Source organism: Dermochelys coriacea, chromosome 1, assembly GCF_009764565.3.
Source record: "Dermochelys coriacea isolate rDerCor1 chromosome 1, rDerCor1.pri.v4, whole genome shotgun sequence".
In the NCBI taxonomy this organism is placed as follows: Eukaryota; Metazoa; Chordata; order Testudines; family Dermochelyidae; genus Dermochelys; species Dermochelys coriacea.
The window spans coordinates 238,955,767-238,972,554 of record NC_050068.2 but is presented as its reverse complement, the minus strand read 5'-3'; the positions used below and the strand labels follow the sequence as shown (position 1 = coordinate 238,972,554).

General features: G+C 42.1%; 1 long non-coding RNA gene across 1 annotated transcript in view; it reads left to right on the top strand.

Moving 5' to 3' along the window:
* The window catches only part of LOC119862597, a 28,784-nt gene extending 26,974 nt beyond the window's left edge, over positions 1–1,810 (top strand). Inside the window, exons 2-3 of the long non-coding RNA XR_005295301.2 lie at positions 778–865; positions 986–1,810. This is a non-coding gene — a long non-coding RNA (uncharacterized LOC119862597). The remainder of the gene's footprint in view (positions 1–777; positions 866–985) is intronic.
* The last annotated feature ends 14,978 nt before the right edge of the window (positions 1,811–16,788 follow it).

Here is a 16,788-nt window from a genome sequence, read left to right as displayed (position 1 = left end):
GCAGCAACAGTGGTTGCTGAATCCTGAATATAGACAAGGTCTATGGGCCTGATTCTCATATATATAAATGCCCCTTTGCACCATTCTAGCATAGGGGTGTGTGTATGTATTTATTTACATTTATGTGGTCCCACTTGAAGGCCCTGTCACACTGCCAGAATGGTGTAAAAGAAAATCAGACCCTTAAGCTCTAAAGCTACATAGCCTGTGTTCTGTTATCATCACCCTTTTCTCTCCTATTTTATGTTGCACTCACTTGGTGCAAACCTTGTGTTATAATTCATTGTTTGGGGCAGGGACTTTGTCTTCCCATTAATTTGTACAATGGGTAGCCACTTTGGGCCCTGATACTGAGTGCCACTACCATAGACTTTTGCCACTACCATAGTAATCATAGAAGCTATAGTAACGTGTACAAGAGTTAGGAGGGAGTCTGGAAGAACTAACTGGTACAACCCCTTTATAAACTAGAACTTTATTAATAATGAATTGTTACTGTTTGTATTTACTGTTAGTGTTATGAATAGTATAAACATTTATGTAGCCACCATCACGATAGTGTCTGGGTGTCCGGCACCACCAACAAGCAGCACCGGTGCAGATAAAATAATGCCAGGGAGATGTTAGGAATGGGACATATGGAACATTGTGAATTCAAAGTTCTGAGCCACAGCTGATTCCCCAGTTTCTCACCCACACATACTAATGAGGCATAAAAGTCTGGTAATCTCAGTTTATTTTCATATATGTGTAAACCATCAGTTTATTTTCATACAGGTGTAAAGCAAAGAGTAAGTGAAGCTCTGGTGTAATTACTACCTACCAAGACAAAAATTACAAGAACCCAGTTATCTTTTGTCCAAAGGTAAGTAGACTATAACAGTTCCCCAACTATGGGTGGGTAGTGCCCAAAATAAGTCATGTGGCTCAAGGTACCAGAGGTTCCCTAACACCAACCCATGCCTTCTTTGTTATCCCCTTGCAGGTTGACAAACTGTTCATAGCAAAACACAGAGACATCAGTACAGTTATCACAGGATTTTGATGGAGATGATGGAGGCTGGTGAAGATGTGGGAAGAAAAGGCAGGGGCCCTTTTCCCCCCTTTGTTTCCATCACACTATCCCTTTCAAAATGAAAAACTAGAACACATTACAGAAAAGGAGAAAAGAGTTTTCTTCCAATGCCAGCCTTTTCACTCTCCCATTGTCTTTTCCCTTCCATGCAATTTCATTCACCCAACCCACCAGTTCACCAGCACTTATCCTCATTCCCAAAGTCACTCATTTTCCCCATTCACAACTCCATTCACTCCCCTGATTCACCCATTCCCGGCATTCAACCACACTCTCATCCATATTTCCCCACACCTAACCCTACCCATGTCCCTCATCTCAGAACCTGCTACATCTCCAGGACTCCCTCAAACCTAACACCATGGCTCTGAGAACCCCAATTGCCACCTGACCACTCCCAGAAGCCTTAGAACCCCTCTTGATAGCCCCATATGCTGCCAGTCAGAACCACTCCTCAATTCCCTAGCTCTAAACCTCACTCTGACCCCAGCTCAAACACTTCCTGCCCTTGAAGCTCAGAAATAAACCTGAGCACAAAATCCCCCTCCCTTTTCTACACACAGCATTGAAGTCTGCTGGCTCTGAAACCCCTTCACCCTAAATCCCCATTCAGTCTCACAAGTTTGGGCTGAAAATAAAGGATATCCACTGTAATGCAGGACGGTGGAAAGGTTTGGTCCTTTTCTTCCCTTTTTTGGAGAATCAAGGAAATAATAGCTGGACTAGAGACATGGACCTTGTTTTCTGAGCAGAAATAAAATACTTCTTCTGCTGGAAACTGGAGCCAACTGTTGTTCAAAGTATTTCATTCAATCCTAATGAAAATCTATCCATTTTTCCCACCAACATGACTGCTAGACCAGCATCAATCTCCTCTTTAATAATATATTTGTTTCGAATCAGGAAGACTTTCCCATATCAACACCTTCTCATAAAAGCCTCTTTCTTTGTGCAAGGAAGATTCAGTTTTCATTGTTGAACAAGACAAGTCACATGGGTCAAGGATTAGGGTAAAACTGCAAAGGGCTTGAGGTTACTAACTGTGGATCTAAAATTACTGTGGAAATAAGTCGTTTACATTCACCAATCATGATCTCTAAGGAGAGTGATTTAATGGCTTCTTCATCTCCATGTTCATAAGGGTTGGAATTTAACAATGTTATGTTGACCTTATCTTTGCTCTGTTCAGCAATTTCCTTCCTTAAGATATTTAAGGATACTAAGTTGGAGGAGTTTGCCTCAAACCTGTCTCTTCTCACAGGATTTAAATTCAACTAATAAAAATATTAATTCTGTTAATGTTCTGTAACACAAGATTATCTCACTCTTAGGCGGGCCCAGTTCTGACTATAATCCCTACCCCCAAAAGAAGGAACACATTCCTTATAGTGGCCCAGTTGATAGCAATAGACTTCTCATAAAGAATCACACTTCATTACCTAACATGATTTATTTTAAATTAAGTTTGACAGCTTCTTAAATTATAGGGACAAGGCCAAATAATTCACAATGGGGTTACCATTGTGTTGTTTAAATGATAGTATATAGTGTTTCACCTCTGCAAAGCTTGCATTTGTTTTTTGTTTTGTTTCAAATCAGAATGCTTTTCTAAAACCCACTTATACCTGGAAATAGAGAAAGCTGCATGTGAGCTATGCTTGTTGTAGTTCAGAGTCTCTCTCTCTCTCTGTGTAGGGGGGTGGATGACAAAGATAGCTTTAAGACACTTTTACACCCCACCAGTCCTGGGGACAGCCAACTGCTGAAGTAGAGCACCCTGTTTATGTTAGCTGCTAATACCTCATTCCTCCAAGGGCTATTCTGGCAGCCAGTGATTTCCAGGGTATAGTGACATCCCAGCCATTGGGGGAATCCTCCACTATGAGTTTGTCAGTTACAGGGTTTTTTTGTTTGTTTGTTTTTTAAGCAGAATTTGGCCTATGGAATCTTTATTACTAGTACTAGTACTAGTACTAGTACTACTTTATTACTGGTAATAATGCATGAGCCAGAAACAACCATACATAGTTCTCAGAGCCAAGGGTCAGTTTGCATGGCTGGAAGTTAAGGGTGGAAAAAACTTATTAAAAAGGTGGTGGTTGTTGTTTAAATCTGAGTAAGTGTGATCCATAATCACTGAGCGAAAGTAAATATAGAACTCCACTATACCATTTCTATAGAGTCACTTTTCAGAGTCGAGATGCACTAAGTATTCAGGTTGAGACTTTCGGGTGCACTTCCCATAGTACAGCACCCATTAGTGCAGCCCAGAGCAAAGGTGACACTTACAGAAGTCCAAGGATTGCTCCAAGTTACAGCACACCTATGGGCTGCCTACAGGCCACTTTGTAACCCCGAGCTGCCCAGAATCTTCAAAGCAGCACACACTACAGACATACTCCTCTCGCCCCCCCCCGCACCTCCCCTCCCACCACAGGCCAGCAGTCAGCACCTCCTTATATTAGGGTTTGTGAGGGTCCCTAATGAGGCTGTCTAAATGGGCTCTACACAATGCCTGCAGTGGGGGAAATTCTCTCTGGTCCCTTGCAGCACTTTAAGGGCTCTTCTTCACTAACATAGCAGTCCTCCAGATATGCAATGGGCATTCAGCTTCAGCAGCAGAGAGTGCTACCCAGGGTGCTAACACGGTAACCAAACTGGAAATGAGAAACGATAGAGATGTGTTGTGTACCCATAGGAGCCTGTAGTGGGATCAGCCACCTCCTGGCACCCATTCATGGCCAGGGGTGCCTATGCAATGCCCCACTAACAATTTCTCCCTCAAAGGGATTCTTAAATAGACACCACACCAGCATTTATTGTCCATTCTCCACCCGTCCCAAGGGCTTACATTTAGTCCTGTAAATGGAGCTCCAAAATAAAACAAAATCCCAAGACACAGTCCATCAATTTTACCCTCGTGTTGGATCATTCCTACTTGTAATCTCAGTAGGCAGGCCATTTGTCCAGTTTAGAACCAGACAGTCCTCTTCTGGGTGTTTTGTCCAGTATCGGATGGGGTATGCTATTTTTAAGAGTGACTCGGCGACCTCCAGCATAACTTCAAACACACCATGCATGCAAAGTCACAGGGCAGCACACTCTTAAAGATGTTGCCTCCCCCACCACCATGTGGCATGACCTCACATGCAGCCTGCATATGAAATCACCCCAGCAGGGGCAGGGCAGCACAAAATGGCCTCAAAATGGCCTCCCCCATACAGCATGCCCTCACATGCACTATGAATGAGAGGTCACGACAGTGGCGGTGAGTCACAACTGCAGGGGCAGGGTCACTTCATTCCAGAATGTCCAGTATTCAGAAAATGCATAAGTGGGCACCCTAAGTCTCAAGAGAAAATCCTACACCTCAGGTCTTTCTCCTGTAGCATGCTCATGCTCTGCAGTCTCCAATTCACCTTGTTGCCAGGCCTTTCCTATTTTGGCAGGCCATTCCCACACCTACCTGGCTGGAACCTCAGGTTCTGGCTCTAGCTTCAAATCCCTTGGTCTCCAGATCTTCTCCATAGAAGCTTCACTTACTTTTCATTTTTCTGTGTTTTCCCCCTTCAGTGCAACCATCTACTGTCCTTTATAAGGAATTACCTGCTCCAACCGAAACGTGCCTTTTTAGTAATCAGGTTTGGATAGCCCAGCCAAGCCACTCTGTTACAGAGCCAGTGTTGTGCATTCACTAGCCAGTATATATTTTTCCATTTTAAAGAAATGCAAAACTTCCTATGAGATGGCTCTGTCTGATTGGCTATTGTATAAAGCTGATATGTATCAGCAGGATAATCATATTTCAGTAGCAGGTGATACATACACAGCAGTCAGTATATCAGTTCCTCACAGGCGTGAAAATATAGGCCAAAATTTTTTTAAATGGTCATTGATCTTGAGTGTCTCACTTTTGGGGTGCTCAATTTGAAATACCTGGGGTCTCATTATCCATTCTAGTTGACCTATGTTCAGTGAAAGAATGGGATTGTGAGGGAAAGGTGACAATGCTAAGGCCACATTGTAACATTCCAATCTAATCCTCAGCCATTTAACCCTTAGAACTTTGAGGACAAGTAGCCAAGATTTTCAAAAGTAACTAGTGACTTTGGGATCCTCAGTTTTAGGATGTTCAGCCTGAGACTCATTTACATGGTCCCTGTTTTCCAAAATCGCTGAGCAACTGCCTCTAAAAATCAAGCCTTTTTAAGTTGTCTTAAGTGGGGCATCTAATACCACTAATTCATTTTGAAAATTCTAACCAACGATATTCAACATTAGAGTTGTGCACTGTGGTACAAAAAGCTACTATATTTATTTTTATTACTTCAGATCCCTAGAGTTCCAGCACAAGGGGAACTACAACTCACCCCATTCTCCATCTTCTGCTGAGCTCTGGAAAAATGTGATCCTGTGAGGTTTAAAAACCTCACACTTCCCATCCACCTTCTTGGATAGCAGTCCTATCTTCCTGGACAGGGTAATTCTGGGCTCCACATTGGTTCTTTCTTAACCTTGGCTTCAGCTTGCTCCCCTACAGAATCCTGAATTGATTTGACACCTCCATCCACTGGACAGACCCTCACTCCTCCTCATAACAGTGCTTCACAGTGAGTCAAAATTTCTAGTAAATGGCCAGTCTCTAGGTGACAGCCACATGGATATTACAGAGTACTAAGGGTTAAAGAAAGAACAAATAAGTGTTAGAGAAGACATGCATGTTTTGATATTGGAGAGGAGCCTGTTTATTTTTAATACACCAGAGAAATTACTGAAGCACAAAATAGCCATGTGAAAATATGAACTTAGTTTTGCTGCCAAGGTCTGCTGAGTGAGCCTCCAATGCTTGGGAAACATTTTCATTTCTGCATCCAATTTTTGCAAGATTGAAAACAAAAATAAAACATGGTTATAGCAGATGAGGCCACTTTTTCTTCATTTACAACAATTTTGCCCCTTTTGAATTTAAAATACATGCATGTCTCCCACCAGTTTTATGAGGTGCACACCACATTTTACAAGAGAACCTCCTGTTCACCACTGTGAACTGAAATTCTGAACCATAAGGAAATGACCAAGAATTGTCCCCCAAATGAAATCAGGAATCCACTCGGGAGATACTGTACATCCTTCATATTTTATCAATATAATTCTTCCAAGTCTGGAAAGCATTTTAGGGAAAGGAAGATTCTGTCAAGCGAAAAAGAACCTGAACTAGATACATTTACAATCCAAAATAAAAGAAGTATCCTATACAATTATACTAGAGCAGCTCTCTTTTGGCTGGACAAAATCAAACCAATTTGCAAGCAAGTTGAAATTAAAAATAAATAAATAAATAACCAAGCTAATTTTTTGCACTTACATAGTGCCTATAAGAACTTCAAAGCACTTTATAGATATAGATGAATTCAACCTTCATCACAACCCCATGAAGGAGATAACCATTATTTGTCCCATTTTACAGATGGGGAAAATGAAATACAGAGGGATTAAGTGAATTGCCTAAGGTCACATAAGAGTCCCATTATAAATAATAAGGTAAAGAGCATATGCAAAATCATATCTGGATCTGGGTTTGGATTCCAAACACCTCCGAAGATGAGTGTTTGATTTGAGTTCACATCTAATAATTATTAATTAGTAGGACCCTTTGCCAAGATATTGTGAATTTCGGTATATAGTTCACCAGCTTTTCTTTAACATTCTCCTTTCCAAATAGTGATAAGGGGGGAGATAATTTTAATCTCTTTAATTTAATATCATAAAATACAATCCAAATCGACGTAAGGTAAAATGATGATTTATTTTTGGCTATTTGAGGCATTTGGGAACGTATCCTGAAGAGACAATACTGAAATAAATCATTTTATACATTGGTAAATATCTTCTTTTGGAGAAAATGTTGGTTAATCAAAAATTTAAAGGGAGCTATTGTGTGTGAAAATCTGCACAAAAACAAATGATGAAGAAACGCTCTTGGTGGAGAAAACAGTTTCTAACGTGTCTTTTTCTATAGCGTTATAGTCAGGACTGTTGTAGCCTGCAGCATGCTAAATCTAAAGTTTAGGTTGATAGTCTAAAATGATAGTTTAGAAAGAATGCAAGTTGCTACGTATATTGTTTCTTAAGTTTTAAAAAACTTATTTTTGTGGAAATTTAGCTGTGATCCTAACAGCATCCCAATGCAAGAGGGCAATGGATTCACTGGTATCTGGTAGTGAGTTTCAGCTGCCCTGACCAGTTCTGTGTAGCCCAATTCATTAATGTCATAAACTGTATCCGATATGTCTCATGTAAGGAATCATAGATAAACTAAATTTTTAATCATTAATGTTCTTGCATGATGTATGTACAAAAAATCCCCTGGGACCATACAAATATGAAGGAAATAAACACATTTTAGTTGTACATCTGCCAAGTGGGTAAACAGGTTTCTCTCAAACAAAAGATACAGCAACACCTCCAGCAAAGTGTCATCAGAGTCCATTAGTGATCCCATGTCAAATGGCCATTCATTTGCATCACATAGGGCAGGAAGAGATCTATTTCCATTTTAGCAAACACCAGCAGGGAATGAAATCAGCATGGAACTTCCTTTACTGTGAGACTCCAGGTCTCCTTTCTCGCACTCTGAATGAACTTTATTTTGGGGTGTAATTTACAGAATAATCCATTTCAAAGGTTCACTGGACTATAAAAGGGAGGAGCAAAGACCCCCAAGTTATCTCTCACTTAGGAAGAAAAGGGGAATTAGCACCCTGTACTTCTGTGGAAGGACTTGACTAAAAGACAGTCAACTATGCCGGACAAAGAGTGATTAGTGAGAGAAACCATTTTAAACAAAGGCTTTTCCTTGCTAGATTAAATTTTAGACATCTAGATGCATGTTTTTCACATGTATTTGCTTGTAACCATTGTTTTTATTTATTTTACCGGCATCACTTAATCTATGTCCTGTTGTTAATAAAATTGTTTATTTTAATCTAAATCAATCTAGGGAGGTATTTGAATTGAAGTGATTGTTAACTCCAGTTAATGTGGCAAACTGCTGGGTATTGACTCTTTAAAGGAGCAAACAAACCTTATCATTCACCTGAGTAGTCCAGTGTAGCAGGGCAGTCATGCCGCTCCGGCACTGAAAGAGTTAAAAGCCAGCCCTTGGCGAGGACTGGGGCTGAGAGCCAATAAGAAGAGGCTGGGAGGCAGCCAATCAGGGCCAGACCAGGCCCTATAAAAGAGCTGCCAGGCCAGAAGGCAAAACAGTTTCTATCTAGCTTTTGAGAGAGTCTCACTCCAGCTTTGGAGTGGGAAGGACCTAGCTGCTTAGGAGCACAGGGTACTGGAAGCAAAGCAAAGTAGTGCTGTGGAAGGGCAAGAGGAGCTGGGGAGCTCCAGCCTGGCAACTCCCCAGGTTGAGGCCTTGTTAAAGGCCTAAGGAGGTACTGGGGTTGCAGAGGTGCATCCTGGGGATAGGCAGAGGCAGCTGGTCCAACCCCCTTGCCAGTGATGAGTGGCCATTACAGACTGCAGTCTGCCTCAGAGAAAGGGGGCTAGATGACAACTGGCAGTTGCCACTGAGGCAAGGTGGATGTAGAGGGTTGGGGGTTCCCCTGGGAGGGGAGACCCAGAGTGTGGGGGTACTGAGGTGAGCCCCCATGGTAAAGGGCACTGGGGTCGAGGAGGGACATGGGGCCTGAGGCAGGAGAGACACCGTCCAACAGGAGGTGGTCTGAGGCTGGAAAGAGCTAATTCCCGGATGACAGGCAGGAGAGGCTGCAGCGGTGAGTACTCAATATGCTACATCCAGGAAAGGACTGGACATAGCAAAGCACATGGTTGGGGGAAAATTCAGGACTTGGAGTCACTGGTTGTAGTTATCAAGGCTGGTAAAGACCAAAGGCTTGGGGTGTAACAAACAGAGTGCTGTAACAGAGTGTAACAGAGTGCTGATCCGGAGCTGCTTAACACACAGATGCTCTCCATGCTTATCTGCTGGCTGTTGCTGTCCAAGCTGTGAGCCTCAGCAGAGCACGGAAGGTACCCAGGGTCACAGGATTACCAATGACACAACCCCTCACTGGTCTGGATTGAACCCCACAATATGACAGTAGCAGCTGACATTCTGAGAGATGGAAGTCATTAATGTATCCACAGACCAGGTACAGGATGGGCACAGCCAATGTGAACTTCTCTACACTGCCTCAACCCTGAAGTGAAGAAGCTAGAGTTCATTTTCTGTGTCTGGGAGAAAAGTTCAGTTTCACAAGTCAGTAGTTGAGACTACCAACAAGTGTGGTAATAGTCTGTGTGTTGTGAACACCTCTCCACTAGTAACTAGAGTGAGACCACCAAAATCATCAGTCCACCTCAATTTTGTTAGTTAATGTTTATTCATTAATTTACAGTGACACCTAGAGACCTGACTCAAAATCAAGGCCCCATTGTGGGAGATACTTCATATAAACCATTAGTCACAATGATTAGTACCTTAGTCTGCAAGAAGAAAAGGAGTACTTGTGGCACCTTAGAGACTAACAAATTTATTAGAGCATAAGCTTTCGTGAGCTACAGCTCACTTCATCGGATGCTCACGAAAGCTTATGCTCTAATAAATTTGTTAGTCTCTAAGGTGCCACAAGTACTCCTTTTCTTTTTGCAAATACAGACTAACACGGCTGCTACTCTGTAACCTTAGTCTGCAAGGAGGCAGATTGAATGAATAAGGATGATGGAAGCTGGCCTAAAGTCTCTGCCCTGAAGATCTTATGATCAAAATAGACAATGAGTAGGAGTCCCATTTTACAGAGGTGGTACTGAAACACAGATTTTTTTTGCCCAAAGTTTCAAAGGAAGCCTGAAGCAACAATAGGAATTAAACCCAGCTTTTCTGTGTACCAGTCCAGTGCTTTAAGTGCAAGACCATCCATCCTCTCTCAGCTGATGGTAAATGTAGGTTGTATAAGACTCTACAGTGCTTTAATAATTCCCTGAGCCATCGAGTCCCCTCAAGCTGGCAATTCAAATTCAAATTGGACCACAAAGATGTTACTCTTCTGGTATTTGATTTATAGTGACAACAATCCCAAGACACTGAGTTCATGGGAAAGAAACAAATTTGTTTAAACAGATTATATGGTGGCATGAATTTAAAATGGATTGTCTCTTCAAATCTTTTTAAACTTTACAGATTGGCCCAGAAATTAGACATCAATATGATTGCCAATCCCCAATATTCCAAAATCATGAATCAAGCTCACAAAAATCCTGAGACTGGCTTAAAAATAATGACATTTAAAAAAAAAAGTTGAGGGTTTTTATTAGCCTTCTGGTTTGAGTTTTTAGGGTGCACTTGAATCACATTTTCATTTTTTTTTCTCATCAACCATGAGACAACAATAATAATAATTAAAACAAATTTCTCATCTAATCACTTATCTCTGAAAACTGGAGCATTAAGTAAAACTTCAACTAGTGAAAGACTTGCAATAAAGTTGCAATAATTGGCAACACTGCCTTAGTGCCTCCCAGGCTTTTGTTACGCTTACCTGAGCTCCTTGATTTTTGTACGACAGTGTTCTGTGTCCCTGGAGTAGCCTCTTTCCGTCATGGCCCTGGAGACTTTAGCGTACGTATTTGCATTTCTTTTTTTGGAATGTAGTTCTGCCACAACAGATTTGTCTCCCCAAAATGCGATGAGATCCAGTACTTCCTGTTCGGACTATGCTGGAGCTCCTCTGCGAATCTGGGACTGTGTGGTCACCTGTGATGGTAGACTCTGCATGGTCGCCTGTGCTGATGGTGACCAAACAGGAAATTCAAAAGTTCCCAGGGCTTTTATTTCCTACCTGGCTAGTGCATCAGAGTTCAGAGTGTTGCCCAGAGTGGTCACAAGGGAGCATTCTGGGATAGCTCCTGGAGGCCAATATTGACAAATTGTGTCCACAGTACCTGTAACCCGGAACTGCAATCTCAATTTTTAGTACTACTCCACTTGCCGAGTTGGAGTACAGAAATCGGATTAAAGAGCCCTTTAAATCGAAAAAACTGGTTTGGTCGTGTAGATGGAATCAGTTTTATTTCAAAGTAACTTGGCTAATTCTGAAATAACTGCATACTGTCGACCAGGCCTTAGTATGAGCATTCAGGTGTGGCTTTCATACATTACCATGAGAGAGTCAACTCTAGTGTCACTAGAATTATCCCTGGGTACGTCCAGTTGGAAGCATGCATCTCAGTGTGTGTAAACAGACCTGCATTAGCTATGCTCAAGCTAGTGCACTAAAAATAGTAGTGTAGCCTGGGGTACCATGGGTGGTGGCTTGGCCAACCACCTGAGTACATACATAGGGGGTAGGCAGGTTGCACTCAGCGAGCCCGAGATGCCACTCATGCTATCCTTACCTACAATGCTATTTTTTTGTGAACTAGCTTGAGCAGAGCTAGTGGGTGTCTGTCAACCCATACTGGGAAGCACACTCCCAATTACAGTGTAGATGTTTCCCCAGACTGGCACCCAGGATGCTTGCAGATGTCACAAGTTGTTGTACTTTTTCAATGATTTTGCTTAGGAATGGGAGGATGGACACAGTCTGATAATTGGAGAGGCTTTCTGCATCAGTTGTTGTTATCCTGAGAACTGGGGTGACTGTTGCATTCTTCAGGGAAGTAGGAGAGTTTACTACTATGCAGGAGGTGTTGATCATTTCCATTAGAAACAAGCACAGGATTTTTTGGTTGACTTTCACTAGCCAACAGCTCACAGGTCCATTTTGCAGGTGGTGGCTCAAAATATTTCCAGGAGCTTCTACTTCATTGTATGCAATCGGCCAAATTTTGTCAGGGGCTATGGGGTGGTTAACACCAACTTGTTCATTAGAGTGCCCAGCCATCATGAGTTTCTCTTGTATTGGGGTGATATTTTATGCAAAGCAGGATGAAAGTTCTTCCCAGCAATCAGTGCCTGGGGTGCAATCAGGGGTAGATGCTCGGAGTGAGCAGCTCACACGTAGAACATTAAGAGAAAAACTCAATAAATCCATTTAGAATGGAAGGTGAAACTGGGTAATTTCCAGAGTATGTAGCTGACCTAATTTCCTAGAAAATGTAATAAACTAGATAGCTTCACCTCTTCTATCCCTTTCACCAGAGAGAACCCGAATTGGACATAAATTGGATGTACTCTGAGACCACGGAAATCCACAGTATTGTTTTCATTTGTGTTATACTCATTGCTTTCATTATAGATTTAACTATCGTATATCCTTTCCCGAGCATGCTGCTACACAGTTTTGCTTTTTAATTACAATGATAGCTAAATCTATAATGGAATCACACAAATGAAAACAGCAGTGTGGATTTCTGTGACCTCAGAGAACATCCAATTTATGTCCAGTGCTGGTGTGTGTGTATATTTTCACAAAATGAGTCTCTCAGCTCGAGTATCAGAAAACACAGTCCTCTCTATTCCCCACTAATTCCTGCAAAAAGTGTGTTTTTATGCCGTATATTGTATATGTAGTGGTGGATTTTTTTTAATCACACAGAATTCCAGATGTATTTAGGCAGCTAGTCATCACTTATATACATGAGGTGAGCTGATAAATTAATATATTGATCTTCCACTTTTCAATACACCATTTTTTCCATATTTCTAAGTGTTAAATCACAGGAGAACCCCAATGGAAATTGTGGAATAAGAATTAAAGGTCTAATCCTGCTTTTACTGAAGTCAATTACTTAAGTGGGAACAAATTTGGGCCCTTATTTTTTAGTGATTGCTGATAATAATCAGAACATTTTTGTGTCATAGGGTTTAAATTCAAGATAAATGTTTTGTGCATAAATCAATGCTCCTGGGACTATATTTTGAGTTGTTTTCTTTCTTTTCACATTAGGTAGTTGTTGAGAAATTCAGTATGTCATCAATTTTCCACTGTTCGGATTATTTTTAACTCATGGGTCCAGCAACCACTCCCAAGTACTGGGAACAGCTGCAGGCTGTCTGGGAAGTAGCCAACACATTGGAGTTTCTTTGGAAAAGATAAGACAGAGAATCCTCATTCAATTCTGAGTTAGATATTAGGAGGACGGGCTTCTCATCTGCTTTTTATTTTTGTAAATGAATTATAGATCTGGTGAACCTGTTTGCTTGACAGCCATGAAGAGTAAAGACCTCTGTTTATATACAACAGGTACCAGTACTGCACATACAGTGGAAGTTCAATCTTTCTCTGCACTAGCCTGTCAATGGCTTCAGCCCTGTTCAATTGATTTTAGAGGCAAGGCAGTAATTCCCTCCTTGACCTTTCTGTTGAGACTGCCAACAAGGCAGCTAATTAGGATTCTGGTTTTTATTAAGTGGACACGTCTTCTTTAAGAACTAGACTGAAACCACCAACTCATTTAATAAGTCACCCAATGAGAAATCAAGTATTAACAATGTTTGGTGACTAACAACTGGAGATGGATTTGTATCCCTTCATTCCCAATTCCCCTCTGTCACCATGTAATTTAGGCTCATGATAAATGATTAACTTAACAAAATGGTTGTTGTAATTGACACAGATTGTGCATGGGCTGTACACACTTCTAACTAGTCTCTGGAGAATGCTTTAAAAGCCTGAGTTTATAGATGTCTGGGTACTTTTATTATTTTTACCCCAGGATGCAAGGTTCTTTAGCAGACAACTAAAATGATAAGGGCCCAAACCCCAAAAGATATTTGGGTGCTTTCCTGCACTCCAGGCTTATGCACCAATCTCTGGGGTGTGGGGGGGTTACTACACATTCCTGTCATCAGCATTTCCTATTGGCTAGTTTAGGAGGCATCATGGCTAGCATTCTGGCTTTTGGGGATCACATTCTTTGATGCCTGTCTCTCCCCATTCTTTGTACCGGAAGCCTAGGCACCTCACTCACCTTTTTGGATTGCAGTGTTCTTGTGATTTCCGAGGCGCCTAAATGTTAGGCGCAGTGATGCTTGGTGTTGCAATGCTTAAGTTCCTTTGTGGGTCCCATCCAAGATCCCTCCCACAAAAAAGCTGACTATCAACCTCTCTTCCCTGACATTTGTTGCTTTCACTTGTGTTATGTCTAAAATTAGATAAAGGACAATGTTTCCAACAACTTGTAAGACTATGTTTTAGTCATGGGTATTTTTAGTAAAAGTCATGGTCAGATCACGGGAAGTAAACAAAAATTCACAGCCTGTGACCTGTCCATGACTTGTACTATATACCCCTGACTACATATTGGAGGGGGGGGTGGCATCAGGGGTGCCACAGGTGCTCATGGGGGGCAGTCTGCGGTACCCTGCGGATGCTTGAGGGGAGCCGTGCAGGGCCCCTCTAGGTGCTGTGGGGCAGCAGGCAGCAGCACATGGCCCGGGGCCCCCACTGGTGCTGGGTGGGGGGGTTGGTGGGGCTGGCAGGCTCCCTGCCCGGCTCCTTGTGGCTCCCTGGAAGCGGCAACATGTCCCTTCCCTCAGCTCCTAGCTCCGTGCACTGCCCCGGCCCCAAGTGCCAACTCCGCAGCTCCCATTGGTCAGGAACTGCTGCCAATCGGAGCTGCAGGGATGGTGCCTGCAGGCAGAGGCAGCACGCAGAGCTAGGAGCTCAGAGAGAGACATGTCGCCACTTCTGGAGAGCCTCCCAAGGTAAGCGTGGCCCAGAGCCCTCACCCACTTCTGCACCCCAACCCCAGCTCTGAGCCCCCTCCCACACCCAAATTCCTCCTGCTGCTGGGGCCGGGGGGATGGCCCGAGACTGTCCCAGTAGTGGCCGGTGTGCCTGGCCCAGGGGCTGCTTGAGTGGCTCAGGTGGACCCTGGGCCAGCTGCTACAGAAGTCACGTGATCTCCGTGACAAATTCGCAGCCTTAACAATAAGATTTTGTGGCTACTCAGTTTAGGCATGTGCATGTCTGGATGGCTCAATTAAAAGTACTTTGTATCTGTTTTTTTTTAAATAATAAAACATTCACAAAATTAATTAAAATAACAAAAATAGTAGGTAATAATTAATCGACACTTCTCGGGAAGACAGTGAATGGGCAATGTAGAAAAGGCACAGAAAGGCAGACACACAGGCCATTAATATTATACACTTGGCACTTCTGGAGCACTTTCTATATGAAGAGTTCAACTTTATAAATATGATTGAATTGAGCCACACATCACCACACATATGAGGTGTTGTTACTGAATGTGACTTTCTCAAGTGGGTAAACTGAGCCGCAGGGAGAAATTAAGGACCCAATTTTGAAAGGAGTTGAGCACCAACAACTATCATTGACTTCAGTAAGAGTTTTGGGTGCTCAGCATCACTGAAAAATTACTGGAAATGAGGAGCCTAAATACTTTGAGGATCTGGACCTAAGACACTTGTCACATGGTGAATCTATGGCAAAGCCAGGAATGAAACTTGTATCCTATGCCTCCAGTCTTGTGCCTTAACCACAAGGCCATTCTTCCACTATCCATTAAACTTTCTGTAGCCATAAGGCTGAACATCTGCAAAACACTGGTTTTTGAAACTGACTTTCCTTGATTTGCTCCATCACATGGTTAATAAGGACATCATCATTTCATACACACACACACACACACACACACAAACACATGTATCCTGCTGCTGATTAATTACTCAAATCAGTTTTGCTGATTTTAATTCCCCAATCCCCTTTTCTGTAATTCACACCCCGTACATCTGCTTGAGTTTCAGTGGATAATTGCTATTTCATCCAGACATCCGAGTATTTATTTATTCTAACTGACAAGGCTACTATTGTGTATGTTTCCTTCTTAGCTTTCCTGAAATAAGTAAATCAGTCACAATACATCATAATGTGTTTGTGTGAATGGAAATTTGTTTTATTATCCCCCTAAAGGCAGCAGCTGATTGCTGTGGAAACAAAATATATTAAGAGGTATGTGTTAAATACAGTACTGTACATTTATATTAGTGAAAGGGCACCCAAGCCTTCTCAAAATTATTGAATCTAACTGAGAAATAGTGGGATTTCTATCACTCGCCACCACTGGAAAACAAGCCTCTGTTGTCCTGCAGCTCTGTTGCTACGAAGAAATCATCTTGGTCCATGGCTCTCTGATGCTGCAAATCTTTGATGCCTGTGTTATCATTTTGTCCTGGGAGAAGCAGAAAAGACCCTTGTGGAAAGAATGCTTGGGTTATCTTCATAATAGTAGCTGAAGTGAGTCTAGAAAACATGTTGAGCCTTGCCAAAATTAGCTGCTTTGGTTCACAGAAGTTTGTGTGAACGTTTTCTTCATGGATTTTTATGGCACACTTACACATTTGTTAAGAGTTTGGGCAGGGTGGAGGTTTGAACAAACCCAAAATTTGGAAGCAAAATTCATTTGAAAGTATAGTTTTGCCTAGTTTCCTGTTAACGATGAGCCCCTCAATTGGCTAGTTATGCCAGCATAACAGTGTAGACAGCTTACACTGACAGAAGGGGTTTTTCCATCGGTGTAGTAAAACTGCCTTCCCAAATTAAATTAGCTACATTGATGGAAGCATTCTTCTTTCAACACAGCTGCATCTACATAGAGGGCTAGGATGCATAGCTATAGTGGTCAGGATCATTTTGTCACACCCTGGACTGACATAGCTATGTTGACCTAACTATTAAATATAAATCAAGCTTATGGATGGTAGTTTGGATCCAGGCTTTTGGTTGAGGTCATTATTT